Below are 24,403 nucleotides of genomic sequence, written 5' to 3' on the forward strand. Positions count from 1 at the left end.
AGGGGGAAGAGGGAGGACGGGGAATAAAAAGAAGATCGGTAAAGTGGAGGGACGGCGGACTTCCCCGCCCCCGCCCGCCCTTGCCCGCCCCTGCCAGCCCGCCTCGGCCCTGGCGCACTTTTCTTAGTTGGATAACGAAAGAAGGAGATTCATTTATCTTTGAACTAATTGCAAGGGTGCTTAAGCATGCTTTGGCTGGCGCCGCGCTCCCCTCCCCCCCCACTTCCCCCACCCCACGCCCCGTCCTTGTCATGCCGCCGCGCCCGGCTATATTTCTTCTTCTTCTGGCTGTATATTTCTGCCCCTCGCGGGCCGACCGGACAGGGAGGAAGGAAAAATAACACAATCAAAAACATGTTTGGAATTTCGGCCCGCACTATAAAAGCCCGTGAGGAGAAGAAGGGGGTGAGGAGGGAAGGGTGAAAGGGGAGGGGAGGGGAGGGGGGGGGAGCGGGGCCGCGGAGGGAGGAGGAAAAAAGGAGAGCAATTATCGGGGAGCGAAGAACGAACGGAGCGGGCAAATCTTCCGCGTCGGAAATGAGAGAGAGAGAGAGAGAGAGAGAGAGAGAGAGAGAGAGAGAGAGAGAGAGAGAGAGAGAGAGAGAGAGAGAGAGAGAGAGAGAGAGAGAGCGACGCGGGGACGAGTCGGCGATAACGACCCCAGAGAAAGAGAGAACGGGAGCGGCCCGTTTGTTTCTTTTCGAGGCTGTCGCGTGCAAACGGCCGATTTGCCGCCCATCACGACTCCCAACAAGAAACGGGACGACGAAACAAAAAGCAAACAGCAATCGTCAAGGGCGTGCTCCTCAGGGCTTCGCTGGCTTCGCTGGCTTTGCTTCGAGGCGCCTGCGAGGTAGGCGGTGGCGTGGCACGTGTGTTGGCCGCGTTGCCTACCTCCAAGTCCGCAGGGGCGCCCCGTCGCCGGTGTGGTGCACTCGACCGCGTCGAGCAGCAGCAGCAGCTCGTTGTTGACAGTGTGCTCTCGCTCTCCGCCACCCCAACCCCATGCCTGCAGGCTGCCACCCCTGCCTCCGCCATCAATAGATATTACGGAAAGCTCGGGGAAATTATGCGGCGCGCGCCATTTTTACCGGCGGCCGCGTGCCGCGCTGCCGGGCCTCCGTTCCCAGCTCGCAGCTCTTGCAGCTTGCGGGGATTATCGATTGCCTACAGTCGGACGCGCCTAACATGGGCACTCTCCATGCAACGCCATGCAACGCCATGCAACGCCATGCAACGCCATGCAACGCCATTCGGGGATCGGCCGGACATTGCAACGCTTTGCGGCACCAGCTGAGGCAAGGGTTGTGCGTTTGAGTTTTCCAGCGGGACTCGGTCTCGCGCGGTCTCGTTTATAACTTACTCGTATTTTCAATCTGCGACAAAATATATGAATGCTATTCCTAGACCAACGCGCTCACCTCCGAAATGAGGCCTCTGCTGACGGAGAGTTTCACAACTCTCAAGACCCAAGAACGATGACCCCAAAAAGTAGGATCTTGTTCTTAAATTTGGACTTGTCTAACGACGAGCATCATCGCAATGCAGTAATATTCTCTTGCCTTCAGCTGAAAGCTCTCTGTGACCAAGAACACATGACTTCGGATATTTCGGATAATTTCAGATGAACTTTTCGCGCTTCTATTCAACGGGGGATGTTTTTAAAGCCGGGTAGATGGGTGGACTGGCGCTTCGCTCGGGCCTCGCTGCAAGTGTACAATGTACTGCACGCGGTAACAAATGTGAGTGCGGCCGTGTTCAGTTTGATGTTATTTATGCGTACCCTCCGTGTCCACGTGGACGCACCCCCGCGCGCGCACACACACACAGGCACAAGCACACTCACAAACGCACGCGCACACACACTCACACAGGCACACTCGACGAGGGGTTGACTTTGTTGGCGGCAGAAACCTCCCCTTTCCAGGATTCTGCCGGCCTGGACATTCCGGCCTGTGTTGTTCACGCTGCCCTGCAAAACTGTTTTCCCGTTCGCTTGATTTTGATTTTGCGGATTGATCTCACAGGACGTCTCAGGCATTCGTGGAAATATGCAGTGCGTTCTGAACTAATGCAGACTGTCCTCTGCGTTCAACTCCGACAGTTGAAAATGATCTGATCGTCAAGCAAGCCGTCTTCATTCTCTCCGGATTTTGCCAATGAAAGCAGCGCCAAAAATACTGACAACTGATCGCCTCGTCGAAAACGCTCTTCGACGCAAAGACGAACGAACGGAAGAACGCGGCGGCATTTCAAACGGGCGCTCTTCGGGCGCGCTTTCGTCCGACGGTGGCGCGCTCTGCCGGGGGGTGGCGGAACCGCGTGGCGGCGGCGCGGCAGAGCGGCGTCGGAGGGGAGGGCGCGGCGGCGTGGAGGGGATGCGGCGGCGCGCGTGGGGGCAGCGAGGCGGCGATTGGGCGGCGCGGCGTGGCGTGGTGGGGGGGCGGCGGACAGAAGCAGCGGAAGAGGCAGAAGAAGGGAAAGTAGGGGAAGGCCGCCGCGCCGCGCCGCGCCTCGCGCTCTGCTTCTTCGCTCTCTTTCGCGCCTGGCCGTGCCGCTCGGTGGCGCGCCCTGGCGGCGGCCGGCCGAAGCTCGCTCAGTCACCGCGCGGCCGGAGCTGGCGTCGCATCGCGCGTCCCAGCAAGTCCCGGCGCGCGGCCCGGCGTCGGGGGTGCGTCTCTGCAGCCGCCACCCCGCCTGCTGCCGCCCCCTGGCGGACGGCGGCGCAACCAAGCCTGCACTCGGCGGCGCTCTCGCGGCGCTTGGAATGGGACGCGTACTTGATAATAATGATGATAAATGAACCGTCCAATGTAATCTAACAAGAAGGACAACAACAACAACTGATAGTTTTCAAACGGCAGGCTTTGGGGTGCTTCGGGTGGAGCTCTGGCTCTGGAAGCCGTGGCGCTTATTGGGAATGGGAAAGTAGAACTACTGGAAGTCCAGAGGAGACCAATCCAGATAGTACCTCCTTTACGAATCCATCTTTGGCATTTCATTCGGCGGTAGCACACTGCTACTGCCAAACAGATGTACGAAAGCACTAAAAGCACCCGTTCACGCTTAAACGGTACGTGTCGACGCACTCCCTCCTGGAACTCATGCATACGGTCTTCTACTTCGAAACATTAAAAGTACCTTCAATTAAATAAAATCGAAAAAAAGATCATACATTTAAGTCATCGCCCACAAAATGAAACATTGACGCCCACCGCGAAGGAAATTCTCTACTGAACCGGGAGTCAACCTGTTGTTTTTTTCGCATGCGGAGAATATGCCGTGTGTGTGTGTGTGTGTGTGTGTGTTTGTGTGTGTGTGTGTGTCTAGGGGGAGGATGAAACCCCGCGGGAGGAGACGAGATGAAGCCGGAATTAAGTACTCCGACACCCCTTTGCCGCTTCTGCCGCTTTTTGCTGTGATTGTGTCGGGGATGTTCCTCCGCGTATTCCGCTGCGGCTTGCCGTTTTTTGCTCGTCCTTTTCTCGTAATTGGCGGCGGTCTGCCCACAGCAAGGGGAGCAGACACATTGTGTTTAGCAACACGCACGCACTCAACACGTACGGCAAAAAAAGAAGAGCCTTTCACGCAGGCGCGGAAAAAAAGGGACAGGGGCGTGATGGGGTGGTTTGTTGAAACGCACACCCTTCAGCGCGGGATAAACAAAAGGTGTTTACGGGGCGTCAAATTCGGGGGATGAGTGCATGATAGGGAGATCATCTTTTTTTTTGAAACGAGGGAGGATACGATTAATTGAATGTGTGCCTTTCGCAGCGGAATGCTCATAAAAAAGGGCTGCTTTCAGCTTCCATACCACCCCCACCTAATTTGTGGTGACAAGCCATTTTTGTGTTGCCTCACCATCGCGCCTTCTGTTGTATCGGATTCCACTTAAATGAAGCAATTCTGTTCGTCACATTTCTGCTGAGGGAAACCGTCTTAATGTGCTATGTGATTGGGTAATAATGATATCAAGTAAAAAAGAATGATCTGTCACTGGGCTGCGAAGAAGCACAGACACACTGTAATCTTGAATTTTATTGAACCTGCTTTTACCTTAGCGTTCACGTAAGGCTCGCGCAGCCCCATCTGCAACAAAAAGAGGAAAGATAGTGAAAGATTCTGCGACGGTATGGCGGCGGAGATAAACAGTGCGGGCACAGTATGTGGGCCTTCAGCCTTTAGCCCTCTAGTCCAGGAAACCTAGGTTTTGACCTCGAACAAAATTGTATTGAGCTGATTTTTTCTGTGCGGGTAGAGCTCAATGCGCTGATTAACGTAATTTTTTTTTCCACGTTCTAGCCCTTGAGACTTCTTGGCAAATTGAACACAAAGGGCGTAAGTGCACTGTTTTAGTTTCCGAGCCGCGGCGACCGCAGTTTTCATCCGATCGTCGCGGGAGAGGACTCCAAATGACCAGAAAGAATGCGGAACAAAATGCAGTTGCACATTTTCCAAAAAAACGTTTCCTTCTGCCTGATCAAGGGGTTAAAGGCAAAACTTTAGGTGGCGTCACCCGTTCAATTTTCAATCAACTCGCGCGCATTTTTGGGAAAACCGTCCTAGCTAAAATTTGCCTCTTATGAACGCTGTGCGCCCAACCTTCCCCCGTAAGTAGCCGTTTTCTCCTTCTCTGTGCGACCACCCTGCGCCTGTCAAATCGTCCTGGAATGAACCCCTGCAGCCTGCGCGCTGGGGGCGCGCCGCCCGCCGCCGCGCTGCTCCACTGCTCCCCCCTCCACTCTCGGCCTGGGCCGCATCTGGAGGCAGGGTGTTGTCTCTCCCCCGCTCCCTTTGAAAACGCATTACTGCGTGAACGGTACTGCATGCCTGCCGCTTCGGAGCCCGGCAGAGCGGCCGGCTCGGATTTTTACAACGCGAAATTCCTACTTCGCATTTTTAGTAACCAAAACAAATATTATTGAAGGAGTGGTTTGTTGAGCTCGATAAAACGCGACGCGCTCTACAACCTCGTTTTTCGTCCACATTTTTCGGAAGATTTCTTCCCCTTGTATCGAACAAAAGGGCCTTAGCGCGTTCAAAGTCCTACCCCAAAAAACGGTGGCACTTAAAAATGCCGGAAAGAAGCCCAAACGACCGAAATGCATCAAGGAATCATTTGACCGTCCACCGATTCAGTTCAGTAAAATAATCAAGCGTAATCCTTATTTCACTATTTTCTTTCATTGTTTTCTTCCCAACTTCCACCATACTATTGCGTGAAAATGGAGCTGAAATCACAAAATGCGTCCCGAGGAATCGTCAAGCGCTGGTGTTTCAGCTGAATGGGGGTATTTTCAGAATTTCGCTAAGTGCAACGGTTGCTGAGAAAAGCTGCTGGAAAGGCAGCGGCGCCCCCGGGGCGCCGCCGGGGAAGCCGGGGGCGGAGCGGCGGTTGCGCGCCCGGCGGACAAACCATCGCCACGTCGCTTGGGTGAGGAAATCGAAAAATTGGTCCCGAGAAACGTCAAGCACCAGTCTTTTAGCTACACGGGGGTGTTTTCGGATTTGAGCTGGGTCAAACGGTCAGGTAAAAATTAAATCCTACACGGGCTGAGCTGCTCAGTAGCGTGGCGCGCGCAATGTAGTGACGCGGCACTGTCGGATCTGGACAAAAAATTGGATTTACAACACAACCGTTTGACCTAGCTCAAATCCGAAAGCACCCACGTGTAGCTAAAAGACTGGTGCTTGACGTTCCCCGGGGCCAATTTTTCGATTTCCTCACCCAAGCGACGTGGCGAGGGTTTTGACCCCCGGGGCGCGCGACCGCCGCTCCGCCTGGCTTCGCGCGGCGGCCCCCGGGGTGCGCCGCTGCCTTTCCAACAGCTTTTCTCAGCAACCGTTGCACTTAGCGAAATTCTGAAAATACCCACATTCAGCTGAAACACCAGCGCTTGACGATTCCTCGGGACGCATTTTGTGATTTCAGCTCCTTTTTCTCGCAATAGTATGGTGGAAGTTGGGAAGAAAACAATGAAAAAAAGTGAAAAAAGGGATTAGTTGTTTAAAATTTTACTGCTTAAATTCGGGGGAGGGAAACCGATTTTTCCTTTTCTTGGGGTTCTTTCCGGCATTTTTAAGTGCCACCTTTTTTTGGTGTAGGACTTTGAACGCGCTAAGGCCCTTTCGTTCGATACAAGGGGAAGAAATCTTCCGAAAATGTGGACGAAAAGCGGGGTTGTAGAGCGCGTCGCGTTCTATCGAGCTAAACCCAACCACTCCTTCAATAATATTTGTTTTGGTTACTAAAACTGCGAAGTAGGAATTGCGCGTTGTAAACATCCGAGCCGGCCGCTCTCCCGGGGCTCCGAAGCGGCAGGCATGCAGTACCGTTCACGCAGTAATGCGTTTAAAAAGGGGAGCGAGAGAGACAACCCCTGCCTCCAGATGCGGCCGAGGCCGAGAGTGGAGGGGGGAGCAGTGGAGCAGCGCGGCGGCGGGCGGCGCGCCGCCAGCGCGCAGGCTGCAGGGGTTCATTCCAGGACGATTTGACAGGCGCAGGGTGGTCGCACAGAGAAGGAGAAAACGGCTACTTACGGGGGAAGGTTGGGCGCACAGCGTTCATAAGAGGAAATTTTAGCTAGGAGGGTTTTTCCCAAAAATGCGCGCGAGTTGATTGAAAATTGAACGGTGACGCCACCTAAAGTTTTGCCTTTAACGCCCTTGATCAGGCAGAAGGAAACGTTTTTTGGAAAATGTGCAACTGCTATTTTGTTCCGCATTCTTTTCTGGTCATTTGGAGTCCTCTCCCGCGACGATCGGATGAAAACTGCGGTCGCCGCGGCTCGGAAACTAAAACTGCACTTACGCCCTTTGTGTTCAAATTTTCCCAAAAAGTCTCAAGGGCTAGAACGTGGAAAAAAAAATTACGTTTAAACAGCGCATTGAGCTCTACCCGCACAGAAAAAATCAGCTCAATACAATTTTGTTCGAGGTTGCGGCACCTTATATTCTTGGTTTCCTGGACTACTCAGCCCTTCACGGAGAGAGCCATGGCTCGGTAATCTTTACACATTCCAGCAGCGCCAGCAGAGGCTAGGCTGGGGTGGCAACCCTTTCTCCCTTCCTTTCCGACCCTTTTGAATCCTGGACCGGCCGGCCGGCCGGCCTACCCAAAGAGAGAGAGAGGCCTGCCCCTTGGGAGGACCCCCGCTGCGAAACCGCCTGCGACGCCCCGGATAACATCCCCACACAGCTTTAAAACGTAATGTCTGCAGTTTGGCGACATAAAGCCCGGAACTTAAAACTACAAAGGGGCCGGAGTGGACACCCAGTGGGCGGTGCGGCCGCTGTGGCCTCGTGGCCCCTGCCCGGGCAGTGCCCACCCCAACGCGGCCAGCGGCCTGCCGCGGACGTGCTAGGGGTGCCAACCGGCGGCCAGCCTTATGCCCGCTGCGGGGGCAGTGCGCCCTTCGGGGGTGCGTTTTCATTGAAAAATAAAAGACCGATCCTTTTTATCGGCGCACACTTGGAAAACGCAAGCTGCCAGACCCAGCATGGGCGCGTCGTAGCATAATAACCCATCGATGACGTTCCCATTTCCAAAGAGCCAAAATCTCATTGTTTTTGCAAGACGTTTTATACTTCAAAACGCAAACACACAGTGAGTGTACTGTACAGCGAAGCAAGCCTCGTCGTCGCTTTGCGATTGCTACCCTGACTATGCGACCACCATTCGCCAAAGTCCAGCCCATTTTTTACGACCGCCACCTCGGTCTTGGCCCTCTCGTGCACCTCGTGCGTCCCGTGCGGTCCGGTGCGCCCCGAGTGCGGGTGAAAGAGGAAAGAGGGTGGCGGCCTGGCGTACGGCCTGGCGCCGCGCCTCGTGGCCGACGGCCGCAGATAACGACGGCCGGGCACAGGCACGGCCATTCCGTGATAAGGACGAGTGTAATTTAAATGTGTGCTCACCTCCTGGCCCGCCGGCCGACCGGAGCCCCCACAGCGCTGGAGGGGCGAAAAGACTACGAGCCGGGCAATGTGAAGGGAAGGCCCCAATGTAAAAGATGCAAATGGCCCCGCCACCACAACGAGCCAATCAGATCGCCCCATTTGGCGGCGCCCGACAACACACATTCTGTCTCTCTCTCTCTCTCTCTCTCTCTCTCTCTCTCTCTCTCTCTCTCTCTCTCTCTCTCTCTCTCTCTCTCTTCTCTCTCTCTCTCACTCACTCGTGTTGGTCGTCAACGAGGAGAGAGATACACAAAGAAAGAGAAGCAGTACACGCCCGACACGTAACTGTATGTGAACGGAATTTTATCTTCAAGAAGTAAGCCTGTCTTATTTCTTAGTTCCTGGCCTGCACCACTTTTTCGAAGCCATTATGATTTACACCGCAACTGTTAGTAATCGTGCTGAGTGGTAATAGAAACTGCTCTCCTCTAATGCGTCGTTGTGTGTACAACACTGCCTGCGGACGGTGCACTTCTCCTGCTTCGGCACGTCAGACTCATTCCCGGCCTCTCGTCGGGAAATAAGAGTGACTGGCGGGGCAGTGCGGACGACGCAACATTGACAGGCGGACTCTCGCTGCCGCTGTTCTGTCTTGTTGCACTGCTGCAACCAATAGAGAGCGATGCTTGCGGGGCGTATGAGCCTACACGCGTGCACGCCATGGCGGGAAAGGCAGCAGAAGAACGAGCGCGCGGCAACTCGAAGAGAGCATCGAAGAGAGACTTAAAGAGAGACTCGAAGAGAGAGACTCGAGGAGAGAGCCTTGAAGATTGAAGAGAGAAACTCAAGGGGAGAGACTCAGACTAAAAGAGAGAGACTTCAAGAGAGAGACTTGAAGAGAGAGCCTTCAAGAGAGAGACTCGAAGAGAGAAACTCGAAGAGAGACTCGAAGAGAGGGCAGGAACGGCGAGCCGAGCCGGAGGGATCAATACCGGGCCGAGCGGCCGGGCTGCGGCGGGCTGCGGCCGGGAGGGCGGAGGGGCCACCATTTTCCAGCGCGAGGAAAGGCTTGGAAAAGGATCCGGGTGGCCGGAAGGGCCTGCGACACCGTAGGGCACATCCTTTGGGCGGGCCGGGCCGAAGGGAGAGGGGAGCGATGGCCAGGGGTCCAGGTCCAGTCCGCACTAGGCTCGCCGCCGTTACCACCCATGCGTCAAGTATGACACTTTTGCACCTGGATGCAAACAACTCTTTGGCCTGGTAGAAGTAAGTGAATGAAACTCACAGCAATAATAGAGGGAAATAGAAGCGAGCATATCTACCCCTTTCCCGTGAAGAAAACGTAATAAAACAATTTTTGTCCGGTTAAAGTGTACGGGGATGACAGTTAGGTTCAGTGCTGAGATAACAATTTCAAAGCGATTTCTGCGTGCCATTGAACCTGCACCAGTGAAGGTACACAGGATTGGTAGGACGCTCTGGAGCTGTTGAGCCCGCGAGCTACTTGCAGACAGACGTGTAAACCCACAACCAAGACTGTTTTTTTTGATGGTTACAAAATGTAAAGTGCATGATATCAAGATGAGGAAAATTGGCTGAGTCGTTGCCAACATGGCCAGCCCGGCCCGTGGGCCACGGTGCGGTGGAGGCGGTGTAGGTGGCGCGGGGGTCTCCGCAAGTTTCCAGCGTCGAATCGCGCTCCGACTTCTGCGTCGGGCGAAAAGTTCCCCGCTGGTTCAGATGAGGCGGCGCGGGGGAGGGGGAGGGGAGGGGGAGGCGGCGCGGGGGTGGCTCGGCGGCACGGAGGGGTGGTCGTCATGGCAACGCGCGGGGTGGAGAAAGGGAACGAGAAAGAGGGCGTGGTTGCGAGGGAGGGGGTGAGCCTGGGGTGTGTTCGTTCGTTCGTTCCTTCGTGAGCCGTGCCGTGCCGTGTGTAACCCGAACACACCCTCCGTTCGACTGTTTGTCCTCTCCCTCGCACTCGTTGTACCCGCCGCGCCGCACCGCCCGTCTCGTCCCAGCCTTTGTAATCCCATCTCCCTGCCTCACCCCCTCCCCCACCCCCGCGCCGCGTTCCAAGATGGCTGCCTCCTTTATTCGGGCCTCCCCCACCCCCGCCGCCCCGCTCCCTAAGATGGCTCTCCGCCTCGTCAAAATTCAATTTATGCCCGCGCCCGGCGCGCCCGGCCTGCTGCCGCCCGTAATTGTATTCAGGGTAAGACGATATTTGCCCAAACTAAAGTCTCAAGCGCTGAAGCACTGAAAAAAGAAACACTGACAAAACACTATGGTTTGTTTCATGAAAAGAAAGTACCAAGAATTTTTCCTTTCCACTTTGCAATACACCAAAAATATTTTAACAAAATGAAAAGTAGTCGGTTTATCCACCATCCAACATTGCATCCAGAACCCAGAAGAACGACTGCACCCTTGGAATTGGTTTCCCTCCTAACAATCAGACATTTTCTAAATTTACTTCCGATATGGTTTCAGACTTCTGCAATAGAGAAGCAGATCGAATTAACTCGATGTTTTCTTAAATTGGAGAAGTTTTATGACAGATCAAAGAATTCAGAAAAGTGTGTTGGGTGGATGTTTGCAGATCCGAAAATAGAGCTTTCAGAATCACAGACTGACTTACCGCCAAGCATTCGTAAAAGTGAAAATGGACCGAAAATGAGTAGAATGGAAGTAAAGTCTGCACTCCGCGTCGTCACTGTCTCACCGCACACTGCACCACATCCTTCCAAGACATCCACTCTACCACTGTCGAAAGAAAACTGACCAGGATCGCCGTCTGCATGCTGATGCATCTGGTGCAAGCCGGGCCGAGCCGAGCCGAGCCGAGCCAGAGAGTCGGGCCATAGACGTGGGAACGCAACAACAGTGAGCCGACTGGAATATGAAATAAGGCAAGCAGGGTCTACAGCGCCAAGGTTTCTCGAACCTGACCAATCAGCGTTCAACATTTTCGCGGGATTTTAAAATCCCCCTTCCCTGATTGGCCCATGTGCGGTCGCACTGGGATCTTGGTGTTGTGGGGGCGGCCTGGTACACGCCTGGCGGTCTCAATGCGATGGGTCGCCTGTTTGTCCTAGGTCGGGGACGGGCCCGTACACTGGGGCATGGACTGGACTCGACGGGGGTCAGCAGTGAATTCGGCCCACCACGCCTCGCCACGCCCCGCCACGCCCCGCCACGCCCCGCCACGCCCCGCCACCCACCCTCTGTCTGGGAGCGCCCTTGTTCCGGAGGGGTGTGGAGTGGAGCAGTAAGCCAGACAGTAATGCTGCCCACCTGGCCAGGGGCCGAGGCGAAAGGCATGTGCGAAGAAACACCGACACTTTCACCTTTCTCTTTGCTTCGTTCATGCCTCTCATGGAAGCATCATTCAAGAAGTTTGAAAGTTTCCTAACCCTGAATGACACGTGAGGCTTGTAGACAAGTTTTGCGTTGCCAGTTTTCTTTCTGACTAGATCTCCATCGGGTTTAAGACATCGCGTGGTCCGGGTGGTGGCGGCGCGGCGTATGGTTTGCCTTCTCGTCTGGCGGTCTGGGGTGTCTGGCGACGGGGCGACGGGGGTCTTCGAGGGCGTCCACCCGGATAGGAGCCAGCGTAATCAGTGGTCAGTCTCTGGTCAAGGCCGGCGAGCCGAGGCCAGTGGAGGCCAGCGGAGGGCAGCCGGGGTCCAACAGGTCGCCCCAAACGTCTTAGGACCTCTGGCCGCCTCTGGCCCAGACACCAGGGAACCAAGCCGCAGTCCTCGGGACGCCTCGACGCGCCTCGCCGACCGCCGGACAATTATCTGGTCACCATATCGTCCGCACCCTCGGCACCCTCGGGGGTGAGAGATTTTTTTTTGCCGAACCCCTTTCTGCGGCGTCACTTGCCACAGCGGTCGCCTCCGCGCAAAAAAAAGGGTAAAAGGGTCGTCGGCATTGTCTGCCTCGTCCGCCGACACGCGAACAGGTCCACCTTAATCGGCAAACATTTACATACACCGTCGGGGATGACACCTCGAGGAGGTTGGGGACGAGTGGCTCCCCTGCAGCGAGCCTCCACGCGACGAACGCACGCACGCACGCGCGTGAGGTTGAAAAACTCTCCTGATGAATCAAAGATGATAACAGCTAATTAAAAAACAATCCTACAAACCTAAACTGATGATGTTTGAGGTAATCCAACGCACTTTTTATTAATTAAAGTTCCGTTTTCAATTTTTATCAAAGTTAAAGTTCCGTTTTCAATTTTTATCAAAGTTTAAGTTCCGCTTTCAATTTTTATCAAAGTTTTCTTCTTTGCCAGTCGACAGAAATAAAATTGAGGAGCATATGGACGTGCAACAAACGCAAAGCAGCCTCGCAAGCAGCAGACAACGGTTCTAATTATTTATATCGTTCACATGTGCAATGGAATCCTCTGCGCGTCCCGAGACACGTCGGACTCGTCTTGCGGCCTCTGGGTGCCGCCCTGGCCAGTGTCCACCCCGGCCAGCCCGGCGCAGCCCGCTGGTCAGTGCTAGAGAGGCGCGTATGCATAATGTATCGACTGCGTGAGAATGTCGCCGAATGCGTAATGTTGTAATGCCGTTTCACCTCGTCTAGTTTCAGTTTTTCGTGGGAACCGAGTCTAGTCCACGCAGCGCCCGACTCGTCACTGGCCGAATCTATGATCAATCGGGAAACTAGTTTATTATACCAAAATGTTGTTGATTCACCTCGGCAGGCCGGACCCTCCTCCTCCTCGCCGGCGGACCTGATTTTTTGGGACAACCAGTCCCGGTCAGCGACATGAGAAAGATGAGGCGAGCTGTGCTTTCGGTGCCTTTCCCGCACTGTGTCCATCCACAGTGTCAACGTTGCCAAATCCAATGGCGCTGCCCGTCGGGCGCTGCTGGTCTCTGCTTCCGACACACTTTCGTTCGATTTGTCATCCCCGGTTTATTATTGTTTGTCTAGCGGAGTGGCTCCGAACCCAGTGGACGCAGTGCGGCTGTTGACGGAACGACTCGCCACAGCGACCAACCGCTAAACTTGCCTCGAGTGATTAAAATTTGAACCAAAGGGTTAAACCGGGTTAAACCAATTTTCTACCTGTAGTACGCAAACTCTGCGATAAAAACTGCATTTTTAAAGTTGTTGTAATTTCGGTGGCGATTTCAGCGAAAGCAAAATTTTATCTTCCAGGGTTGGTGGCGCTGTGCGGCGGGTTGGGGCCAACGATTATTTTCATCGGCGTCCGCGCTTTCCACAATGCACGACGGAAGGTGCGCCTGCGGGGGACAGAGACGATTCAGTTTGATGAAACGGCGCGCGGGGCTGCGCGGGGCGGGGCATGCCGAGCCCCCTGCACCCCCCGCGGGGCCCCGCCGCTGGTTGGCTTTATTTGCGTCACTGGGACGCGCGGCAACGCTCGCCCATTCATATATCGGGCCGGCCGCTTATCACGGCTGGATTGCCGCCAGGGCGAACGAGGCAAGTCATTTATAATTCACGACAACGCACAACGCGCAGCGCAGCGCATGCACACGGGAAAATTTTAATCGGAGGGCCCCTCTGTGCGGCATAGCAATTTCGTCGTGGGGGTTTCGAACCGTTGTTTGAGTTGCCGTGAGCGTTTGCGCTCTAAAGCAGTCCACAAAACTTCAAAATTCCATTTTGTATTTCTACTTGCAGTAAAAACGCTTTAGTTTCGTGAAGGATTTTCTACGAGAATGTTTTTCCCACCCCGTAGCTGCCACTTGAATAAATGAACGCAGTCGAGCAGCCACGTCGCGCGGCTCTCGCTCGCTTGTTCCAGGAACAATTAAAAACGCTGTCGCGTCACTCCGGGAAAGAAACAGCGGAAAGGCGCAGTGGCGCTAAACACACGCGCCCCCCCCCTCGTGCTGACACTCGCTGCCGTTGCGGCTCGCTCCATAATGCATGGTCGTGCTGTGGGGCGGGGCGGGGCGGGGGCAGTGCGCCCGGTTTATCTCGTTCGTTTCTCGTCCTCGGCGCGGTCTGCAGGCCAAAGCCCGAACCTAATCTTAGCGCCGGCGCGAAACATTCCTGCGACTGTCGTCCCCTCGGCAGCCAGCACCGCCAGTACCGTCGTCGTCGGCGCGGTCTCCGCCTCCCTTGGCTTTTCCCCTGACTCTAATCTGACTTGCAATGCGCCCGATGGCGTCTTTCGAGACGACGGCGGCGCTCCGCCGCAGCCCCGCGCAGCCCCGCACAGCCCCGCACAGCCCCGCACAGCCCCGCACAGCCCCGCACAGCCCCGCACAGCCCTCGCCAAACCGCCGCCGCGGCGCGCCGCCCCCTCCCCCTCCTCGAGACGTCGCTCGGCGCGCTTGGCGCCATCACACTCCAACAGATTTCCGCATCTCCATTCGAGTCCCCCCCTCCCCCTCCCCCGGCCCGCCCCTCGGCGCCATTCGTGCTCGCCGCTCTGTGTGCATATTCGCGAGGCTAAACTGCTTCCTTCCCGCCGGCCTCCTCCCCGCCCCGGCCGCCCCCTCAAAATCTTGCTACTCCTCCGCCGCGGAACTCCGCGCGCAAGTTTGAGTTGGCTGTCGTCGCCGCTTCCTCTTGTGGCACATAACCATTAGCAAAGCTGCGCCGTGCCGTGAGCCGCGCCGTGCCTGGCGCCAAGGCTTGCCGTGGATTAATTCTCACTGAAATCCCGAGTCCCACTGCGAGCCTCGCCGAGCCTCGCCGAGCCTCGCCGAACCTCGGCGAGCGAGTCGAGAGGCTCACTTCACTCCTGGCCGATCCTCTGCGAGAGATAGCCGTCGAGGCCTCGGCCGAGGCCGCGCCGCCCCGGACGGACGAATCGAAGTGGGGAAGAAAACGGGCGTGGCCCCTCAGGGCTGGCGTGGCTGCCTTGACTCCCACGGAGCACGCCGTCGTCGACAACGCCCCGGCGTGACGGCGTCCTCGTCAGTGTCTTGGCGGTGACGGCCAGGACCGCCTCCAGGGAGATGCGCGCCGTGTGCGCCATCTGTGACGCGTCGTGACGTGACGGGGCGAGGCGCGGCGACGCAGGCTGTGGCGCGCCTTGCCCGGCCTGGCTCGCCCCTGCCGTGCTCGTGGAGGGCCCTTTTTCCCCAGCGGTACCTCTCGCCCATTGTGCCGGCCAGCGGGGCCTGGAGCCAGCCTTTCATTTCGTGTCACAGGGCCCGTGCATTATACAGGCCCGCCCGTGAAAGGTCTTTCGGATGTGTGAGGCCACCCCGCCCCGCCTAGCCCCGCTAGCGCGAGGGAAAGATGAAACGGTTTGCTTTGAGAACACGGCACGGCGCCGTGGGGAAGCGGAGGCCGCGGCCAGCGAGGGCATCGGACTTGAATCGCTAGGATTGCCATCATTAATTCAAAGTTATTACGCAGCCCACGGTTTTGTGAAAAAATAAATAAATTTAGTGGTGCCGAATACGGATGAAACCTTCGGAACGTAGCAGTTCCCGGAACTCCGACGACTGTGTATTTTGGCCCGCTCGCCTGCTCGTGCTGGTAGTGCTAATGATGTCGGGCGTCTCTCTGCCGAGAGTGCCCGATGGCCGTGGTGGTGGTGGCGGCGTGGCGGCAGCAGCTGTAGAGAAACTGAGGGAGGAAAAGGGATAAAGTTTCCTGCCGCACCGCGTCGCGCAGCACCGTGTTCCAGCCAGCTCCGACCCTCGGCCCGCCCCGCCCCGCCCCGCCTCGACCCGCCCCACCCCGCCTCGCCCCGCGGCCCTCATGGGGCCCTCTCTCCCGGCCCGGACGACGACAGTTGCCGAGCCAGCCAAGCACAAATGGCTTAGTTACACAAAATCCCTCAGAAATAGCAAAGGAAGCAGTGGGGGATGGCGGCGCGGCCGGGGCGGCCAGGGCGGCGCGGTGCGCGGGGTGCTTGGGGGACTTCCAGCAAGATTTGTGCGCGGCGTGGCGTGGCGCGGGCGGGGCGGGGCGGGCGGACAAGGGTTTGCTGCTTGGAATATAATACGCCCTCTGCCGGAATTTTAGGCGCGCGTCTCACGTTATTACGCAGTGCCAGCGCCACCCCGCGCCACCCCTCGCCTCGCCACGGAGCGCCACGCCCCGCCCCGTCTTGAGGGCGGCCGGATCAATACGTGTCCACGCGGCCCGGCCACCTTGCGCGGCGCGACGCGGCACCGCGGTGCCGGGGAGGAAAAGGGCGGAGTCTCAAACAGAAAAAAGAAGAAAAAAGGCAATTCTTTTTCACAATTTTTATAAACTGAAAAAAAAATACTTCCACTTTCTTTAGGTTTGTTTTTAATTTGCTTACTGAATGTCACAATTTTAAAGCCTGCGTTTTGAAAAAATCGTTCCTGGAAGCTTTTTCGAATTCCAGGACCTCACCTCGAAACTCGAGACCTTTTTCAATCGTTAGTAAGTAACTTCACTTGCCCAATATCAATATCCCCACACTTTTAATTTTTTTTGTTGAAACAAGCATGAAAACGCATGTTGCGTTGAAAGGCAAGGCCGTGACCTTCCCGCTGGTCGTCCGTCCGGACGTCGCAGCATATTTCAGCCTTCGGCGCTGCGGCCCCGCGGGTCCCGCGTCCGGACTTACTGTTATTGGGGTCCGTCCCTGGGTACGCGGCCGTACGTCCCAGGGCGCCGGGGCGAGCTTCCTGCCGGACACCGCGGCGGAACGGGCCCAGCTGTCCGAACGCACGGCGGCCGACCGGCGACTGCCCGTGTCCGTGCGGTCAAAATGCAAGCCGGCCAAAAATCCCCGGTGCTGCACTGTCGGGTTGACAGCCCTGCCTCCGGTCGTTCGTTCGTTCGTTCGTTCGCCGCGCTCGTCGTGCGACAACAACACCCCCGGCGTGTCAACGCGTCGCTTCCCCACTTGCAAAATAATCCACATCCACATTCAGTTTTCCACGCGCGTTCCCATGCATATTCATTCCTACACGCGTGAACCCGCGTAAAAAGTGGGGGCGGCGGCCCGACCAGCTCTCGTGGCGGGGTGGGGCGGGGTGGGGTGGGGCGGGGCGGGGCGGGGCGGGGTGGGGCGGGGTGGGGCGGGGCGGGGCGGGGCGTCGTCGGGTAAGTGCCGCGCCCCGTTTCAGAATTTCAGAGGACTCCCCCCCCCCTCCCCCGCCCCCTCGTCTCATTCCGAGCCACTGCCGCGGTGCGGATTCCTGCGGAATGGAGTGGAGTAGTTTGTTTTGCGGCTCCTTGCTCGGCTCGGCACACCTCTCAAAGCAGCCAGGCAGAAACCCTCGGCCGTGCCGTGCTGCCGCGCTGCCGTGGCCTCGGCGCGACCGGCGCGCACGAGGGAACTTGCGTGGCAACGGGCTGTTGTTCCGGGACCGTTCAAAAAGGCATTTTCCTGATAGCGTTCGCCGGCCGGCGGAGCCGTCTCCCAAGGGCCGAAGCCGAGGGCCGCGTCGGGGGAAAAGGGCGGTCGGCGGGAAAGAAGGGCGGTGCGTGGCAAGCGGGGCACGGCGAGGCTCGGCGAGGCAGGCCAGGCGAAGGGTTTGCCGGGATTTCCTGTGGCTGCGGCCGGACGGGCCTGCCGGCCTGCCGGCCTGCCGCCCCGAGCCCGAGTCCCGACATTTTCATTTCCATATTACGCCAGCAAAGTTTTAGTTTGTGGGGCCGGACCGTCGGCCTGGGCTGTGGCGTGGGGCTGGCGGCCGCGGCGCCGTACTCTGTGTGTGTGCGTGTGTGCGTGTGTGTGTGTGTGTGTGTGTGTGTGTGTTTGACTGTGTGTATGCGTGTGGAAGGTAACGTTGCCCTGGCAGGCAGGATGGCCGGCAGTGGAAGGAGTTTCATTTATCCAGGCTGGAGGCCACGCCGCGCCGCGCCACGCAAAGGCGCTGGAGAAAGGACTGAAACTGAGTAAAGGGAATTCGTGACGAGGTGGCTCGGGGTCGGCCTGGCGGGCCGTGGCCGGCCGGGACGAGGAGGCGGCTGGGACGTGTTTTTACCTCCAAAAAGATAAACTAGAATGTAGTTTTTTTTTTGAAAAATTAATTATTTTGTACGGGCACTCCTGTAGAACCTTGACCTATTCGTCACGCGTGCTTTTTTCACTTGAACTAATTTTGAAAGCAACGCGGCAAGGATTTCTGTTTCATTTTCTTACATGACGACTCGCCCTTACTCCACCCCTCGACTCAAAACCCCACCGCGGACCCTCACACGCACACACACACACACACACACGCGCGGCGCACAATACGCGCACACACACTCTCACGCAACCGCACACACTCTCGCGAGCGGGACGTAATGCCTTCCCCCGGCGGCGTTTTCAGATGATGAGAGCTTGCCTTGAGAGCGTATACAGCGTGGCGGCGGTGAGGGGGGTGGGGGTGGGGCGTTTAATTCCGCGAGACGTGCCCCTGATGAGGAGCAGGACGAGGAGGGAGCAGAATAAGGAGGCGGAAGACAAGACGGGGCGAGGCGAGGTGGGAGTCTCTCACCGTCACGAGGCTCCGCCGAGGCTGCGCCGTCTTCGCGGCCGCGCCCTGGCCACGCCCATGGGGGCCTCCGCCGCGTCGCAGCCTCGCCTTCGCCGCCTTCCCTGTTTGCGCGCCGCGCGCCCCCCCCCCCCCCCCCCCCCCCCCCGGGGACTTGCCAACTTGCTGCGAAGAAAACGCGTGGAAAAACGGTCAAGGTCTGGAGTAAGAGATACTTGGAAAGTAATTTTCCTTGGCATTCCTAGGGCAGCGGTGCCGTGAACACCTCCGAAAAAGGCCGGGTAGGGGGGGGGGGGTCCAGAAACTGGCTACCGGTGCTCGGCGGCCCGCACTTGCACCTTGTGCGGCCCGCGGCCCGTGGCCTGGACCGGTCCCCTTTACACAGCACTGCCGTGGTTTAATTATGGCGGAAAATAAATGGTCAGTCCCAAGTTGGTGCCGTTAGGGCCGGGCACGCCAGGCGGGCACGCCAGTCGGGCAGCACCCGCTATCGCGCATCGCGGGGCCCTGGGCGCCGGAAAACCGTTTCCCCAACGACAATTATGACTACGTGGCGTCAAAGAGAACGACACCAAAAATGAGCGCGATAAAAATTGCAGGTGCAGAGGAGGGTGCAATCTGGGGGTGGCTGTCGCAAGTGCCCTTAACAAACCTAACAGGAACAACGGGTGCCCGTCCTGGCAGACGGACGTGAAGGACGAAACAAAGAGAAGGACGGACAGATAGATGACAGTTTGTCAGACAGACGGACGGACGGACAGACGGACAGACAGACAGAGCCGCGTCGCGTCTTAAGCTTACATAAATGGCCTCCCTGCCGTTGCTATAACTCAGGCCTTCTGTATCCTCGGAGGAAGGCGTCTAGGCAGGCCGCCGCGGTGGAGGAGGGTTTAGCGAAGGAGGGCGATTCGAAAGCAACGGACGCATTATTCAAGAGGGCAGCGAGGCAGCGGAAAGGAACGACCTCCCTAGAAGTGCTTCGCTTATGGCAGTGCAGTGGTAGGAGTGTTCTGCTCCAGTTCTCAAGGAATACCCTACGTGATCCGAATCATCAGCATTTGTATTTAAAGCGACTCTGAATCGACACACTACCCTTTTCACAGTAAGTTGTGAATCCAAAATTTAACAGAAACAAAATTTACCCTCCAGTTTATTGGTATTCGCTGCAGCGCTGCCACCACAGCAACGCCCCAACTCCCTCCCACCTCAATTTCCTCCTCGACAATACATTACTCACAGTGCTCTGGAAAATCAGAGCGCCCCCCCCCTCCCAAACCACCCAGCCCGCACAACCCCCGCGAGGGAAACTTCTCGCTGAGAATCCTGTCGACTTGGTTCATATCGAGAGAATAGTTTTGCAGGCGCTTCTGCTCCCGTGCCGCGCCCACAAAGTACCACGCCGTGCCGTGTCATGCCGTGCCGTGCCGCGCCGTGCCGTGCCGCGCCGTGCCGTGCCGCGCCGTGCCGTGCCGCGCCCGCCCCTCGGGGCCGCAGCGCCGCGGTGGAGGGTCCTCGTAGATAACGTCAAGAAGAGGCCGCGGGGTGCGCGGGGTGGGCGAGGACGGGGCCTCCATCGAGCGGCCGGGGAGCTTACTCCGCAAGTCTTCCATCTTTCTAACTTACCCAATCATGGGAGACACGCCGCCGCCGGCGGTGGGCCCGGCCGGGACGCCCGGGGGAGGGAGAGGCTGCGCGAGGCTGCGCGTTGTGGGGTGGCGGCCGGAGCGGTATTGGCACTTACGGTGCCGCCCCGTGCGCGCCACCGATCTTATTCTGTTTGTTGTCCGAAGAATAAATAAATAGCGACGCTGTTTATTTGATCGAGTTTCGAATTGCGCCGCTGATTGAAACCTGGCCGTATCGCGCTGCGGCCCGTCCAATCAGAACGCCCCTCCCCCTCCCCCTCCACCTCTCGGCTGGGTCGGTGTCGTTAAATAGATCGGGGACTCATTAGAGAGATGGATATTTGAAACTATAACGAGGTAGAAGCGGAGCAGGCGCGCGGCGCGCGGGGGAGGGGCAACGAAGGCTTAAGGAGGTACTTTGAGATGAGTTTAATGTTTAAGGAGATGGCAGGCAGGGGCTGTGCTCAGATTGCGTGTTGTCGCTAACGAGACGGGCGAGGCACGGCACGCCACGCCACGGCACGGCACGGCCGCGGTGTCCCCGTTGCCAGGGCGTCTTGCTTACCTTGCGTTCCTGAAGCATGGCGAAGTCTACCGACGGGTAGGCGGGGAAGGGGAATGAGTTTGCCGGTGGAGGGGTGGGGACAGCGGGGGTAGCAGCACTGCTTTGGTGCGGCGTCGAACGCCGTCAAAAGCATCCCGTCCGCTGACTCGCGTACCTCCGCCTCCACCGAGACGGTGCGGTGGCTGATTTCCGCGTAGAGCTGTCGCGGGGTTTGCACCCGAAAGTATGACGTCAGCTTGAGCCCGGGGCTGTCGGCACGGCGGCTCGGCACGGCGGCTCGGCATGGCCTGCGCCTTGACAGTCGCTGCGGATTTGCACGTGTGCGGAATAGGTTTCCGAGGGCCGAGGCAGGCGAGGCAGGCAGCCAGGGAAGGAAGGCCCCGAGGGTGTGGCGCCGCGGCGCCTTGACGAAGAGCGACAGCGTCTTGAGCCCCAAGATAATGGGATGTGTATCTAAGCGGGCGTGAAGGGCCCGCGCAGCGCCCGCTGCGGTGTGTGGGGCCACACCGTAGGGCCGCTGTGGGGCCTAACACCCCGCCACCGTGGAGGGCGGAGCTGCCGAGGGGATTTTTGCACGAAGGGAAGCATGGCGGCTTTTCAAGCTGAAGAAATTGTCCCTTGCTGAAACCACCACCCTCGCATGTCCTGAGTGCCTAGGCGAGCTGCTGTGTGTTTTATTTAAGTTGGCGGCCCTCCCCGACCCCCACATCGAGCACGGCACTTGCGGGGCGCGTGGGGACACTGCGGGGCCCAAACTTCCACACGGCAGGAATCGGAAAGTTGGCGGGGCAATATTTGGACTGCACTTTGGGAGCCGCGCGAGCGGCAAATCCAAACTTGGCTCCCCGTGTGTGCGTAGCGCGCGGGCGTGGGTGCGGTGGGACGACAGTGGACCGTTCCGGGTACGGCCCACCGCGCCAGGGAGGGTGCGAAGAGACGAACATGGCGGGGAAAATCTGCAGCTGGATTCGTTTGGCAAAGGACACTGTCAAACTGTTGAGAAAAAGTGGTAAAGACTCATCATTGTAGCAACTGCCATTTTGGTTCCCAAATTTTCGTCCTCCAGAGTGCTGACCTGACCCCCAGTGACATCCTGGCCGACAGACAGCACAAGAGTGCGCGATGGTTAGATTAGTACACACCATCGATCAGTTTACATCAAAATGGCGGATGTCACAATGGGGGGATCCTACTACTGAAGTATAACTAAAATATCACGATATAACCGAAACATCGTCACACAATTTCGGCAGTGGAACGCGTCCGCGGCGCCAGGAGAAAGATGACGGTCTTGGAGGGGCGGGTGGCATCCAGCATCGCGATAGCAAACTCGGACTGGGCAGCCAGGGTGGCCAGGGCAGAAGTCTGCAAAGGAGGGGCGGACGGCACCGCGCCTTATCGAGCCGCCCGCTTTCATCTTTATAATTAATTTACGGCTAGTGGTCGTTGCGGCCAACCTCACAAGGACCGGCCGACCCGCCAAGTTTGCCCTGTTTAAGTTTGGCGGCTAATTTAAATTGATGGCGGAAAGATAACCATAACGCATACCTCCTGTCGGGAGCAGCGGTGGTGGTGGCGGCGGCGTTCCCAAGCGGCTGTGGCGGGAATTCGCAAAAAAAAAAAAAAAAACTTTGGATGCGTGCATTTGTTTCCAAGTGGGGCTTTGCCTAGAGGTGGCTTGGCGCCTGTGAAGTCGGGGGTAGGCAACCCGACGACGCCCGTGCCGTTGGGCGGCCTACCCGCGCCTCGCGCGGAGCGCTGCGGACGGCGCTGCGATTCTGCCCTTTTCTCAACGTGCCTCGCCGTTACCTGCGGGCTTCGCGTTCCCGGCCGGCCCCTCCGTCTCCTTGCCATCCGGCCCAAGCACCCAGCCCGTTCCGCGCTCCGCATAGTTGACTTTATAGTTTAGCATTTAAATTGGGCGCCAAGTCGGACAAAGCGCGCGCCATAACGCCGCGAAGGGAGAGGGAAGGGGAAGGGAAGAGGGGGGGAGGCAACCTGCCCGCAGGTGCCTTCGGAGGACGTGGCGGGAATCGACGCGGCCGGGTTGCTTCATCCCTGCAGTGTCTCGGCGTCTGGGGAATGAAAGGACCCCAAGCTCGCCGTCGTCGAGGTCCCATGCAATTTCCGAACCAGCTCGAAATTAAATGAAAACCCCGTAAAATTATCTGTTGACGTGGTTGCTGTTTTTCCTTTGTGACTGACGAACCTCATGCTTTCCCAAGCCCAGGCCGCTCTCCGGTCAAGGGACCCAAACACCAAGGCTACGCGTTGCCCACCCCCCCTCCCCCCTCTCCCGGGGCCTATCCCCAATGGCAGCGAGAAAGTTTGTTCGTGCTTCACAACTGGATTAGTTCGCAGAAAAGCCGAGACGAGATTTCCCCAGAAGCCCGAGCGGAAATGGAACCGCGCCGCGGCCAAGTAGTCAAAACTCGCACCGTGCGAGCGAGAGTTTCGCGACTCGGTGCGGTCCGTGGCGGCTTGCTTGCTTGGCCCCCTCCGTGCACAGCGACAGTATACGTCTCTCTTCATATGCTCTCTTTTACCTACAGCATACACTTCTACTTCTTCCCCCCTCCCCCCCCCACTTACACGCAGACCCGTCCCTGACGCATTACGCGCTGTTTTTCCTCGGTTTTCTGCCGCCGCGTCGCGCGGGGACATGACGCAGGCTGACTGATGATGTCTGAATGGAAAAGCCCAGCGCCGCTGACATCGTTCCATCAAAGTAGATTACGGTGAGCATCCCCCGGGGGGAGTGGACACGGTGGGAGAGGGGGGGGGGCGACCGCACATTCTCTCCCCGCGGACCGCGGCATCCGGCATTCACCGGGCCGTCACGCCGCGCCCGCCGCGCCCCGCGCAAATCTCATTACCAGACCGCACTCTGCGCCCAGGAAAAAAGGCAACTCGCAAAAAATACTGGGCTTCGAAAAAATAATTTTGAATTTTGAACACAGTCTGATGGTGGTCGGCGAACCCGTCGGTGATTCATTTGATGCTTGCCAGTTTCAAGGGCCAGCCCTTCGTCCAATCCCATCTGGGCTGGCGGCTGTGTAGCTGTCATGCGGGCCTCCGACGGTGTGCTCCGCGGTATCTCAGCGTGATGGCAAAGGCGGGGCGGCGGGGGCCCTGTAAATAGCGGGACTCGTCGTCGGGGCGGCCGGGGCGGCGGGGCGGCCCGAGTGGAGGCGAGGCGAGGAGGCCCTTTCAAGATATTCCGAAACGCGCGGCGGCGGGCGCTGCGGTCTGCGCAAAGGATACGGGGGAGAAATTGCGAATGGGGAAAGGGGGTGGGGGGTTCACAGCTTGAGGGTCGAGCGAGATGAGAGAGAGGAGAGAGGGTACTGCGGGGTGGAAAAAGGAGAGGGGTGGAGGGGGTGGAGTAAGACGGCCCAGATGAAAAGCAATCAAGGAGATGAGACGAGGGAGAGAGAGGAAAGGAAGCACGCCCCTTTGCGGCGGGGCCGCGGGGGAAGGGGGACGGGGCCACTGGAGTTCGAAGAGGCAGCGGTTAGGTACGCCCCGCACGCCTCGCCCACATGGCCCTTGGACGACGCACACACGCTCGCACACACTCACACACAGACTTACACGGATGCTCCTCGCATCATCAAAGTTTAATCATTCCGAGACACTCCTCGACTCGCTGCTGCTGGCTGTCCCAGTGCCTTCCGCGAGTCCCTCTTCCGCTCGAAGTACTGGCGCCGCGAGGACTTGCCAGACGTGCAGTCACCCGCGAGATATGTACTTATCTTTTGAAAAGAGAAAGCAGAAAAAGGATGGTTGGGACTTAACTTATCTTAACTTATCTTTGCGCAACTCTCGGGCTCACCCACTTGCATCCAGCACATCAAGCTCAATCCCGAGTCGGCTGACCCCTCCTGCCCCGT

General features: G+C 57.8%; 1 long non-coding RNA gene across 1 annotated transcript in view; it reads right to left on the reverse strand.

Moving 5' to 3' along the window:
* The window catches only part of LOC117651862, a 53,116-nt gene that overhangs the window by 24,564 nt on the left and 4,149 nt on the right, over window positions 1-24,403 (reverse strand). The window contains exon 2 of the long non-coding RNA XR_004588135.1: window positions 4,057-4,089. This is a non-coding gene — a long non-coding RNA (uncharacterized LOC117651862). The remainder of the gene's footprint in view (window positions 1-4,056; window positions 4,090-24,403) is intronic.

This window comes from Thrips palmi, unplaced genomic scaffold (genome assembly GCF_012932325.1).
Source record: "Thrips palmi isolate BJ-2018 unplaced genomic scaffold, TpBJ-2018v1 HiC_scaffold_1, whole genome shotgun sequence".
Taxonomy (NCBI): Eukaryota; Metazoa; Arthropoda; class Insecta; order Thysanoptera; family Thripidae; genus Thrips; species Thrips palmi.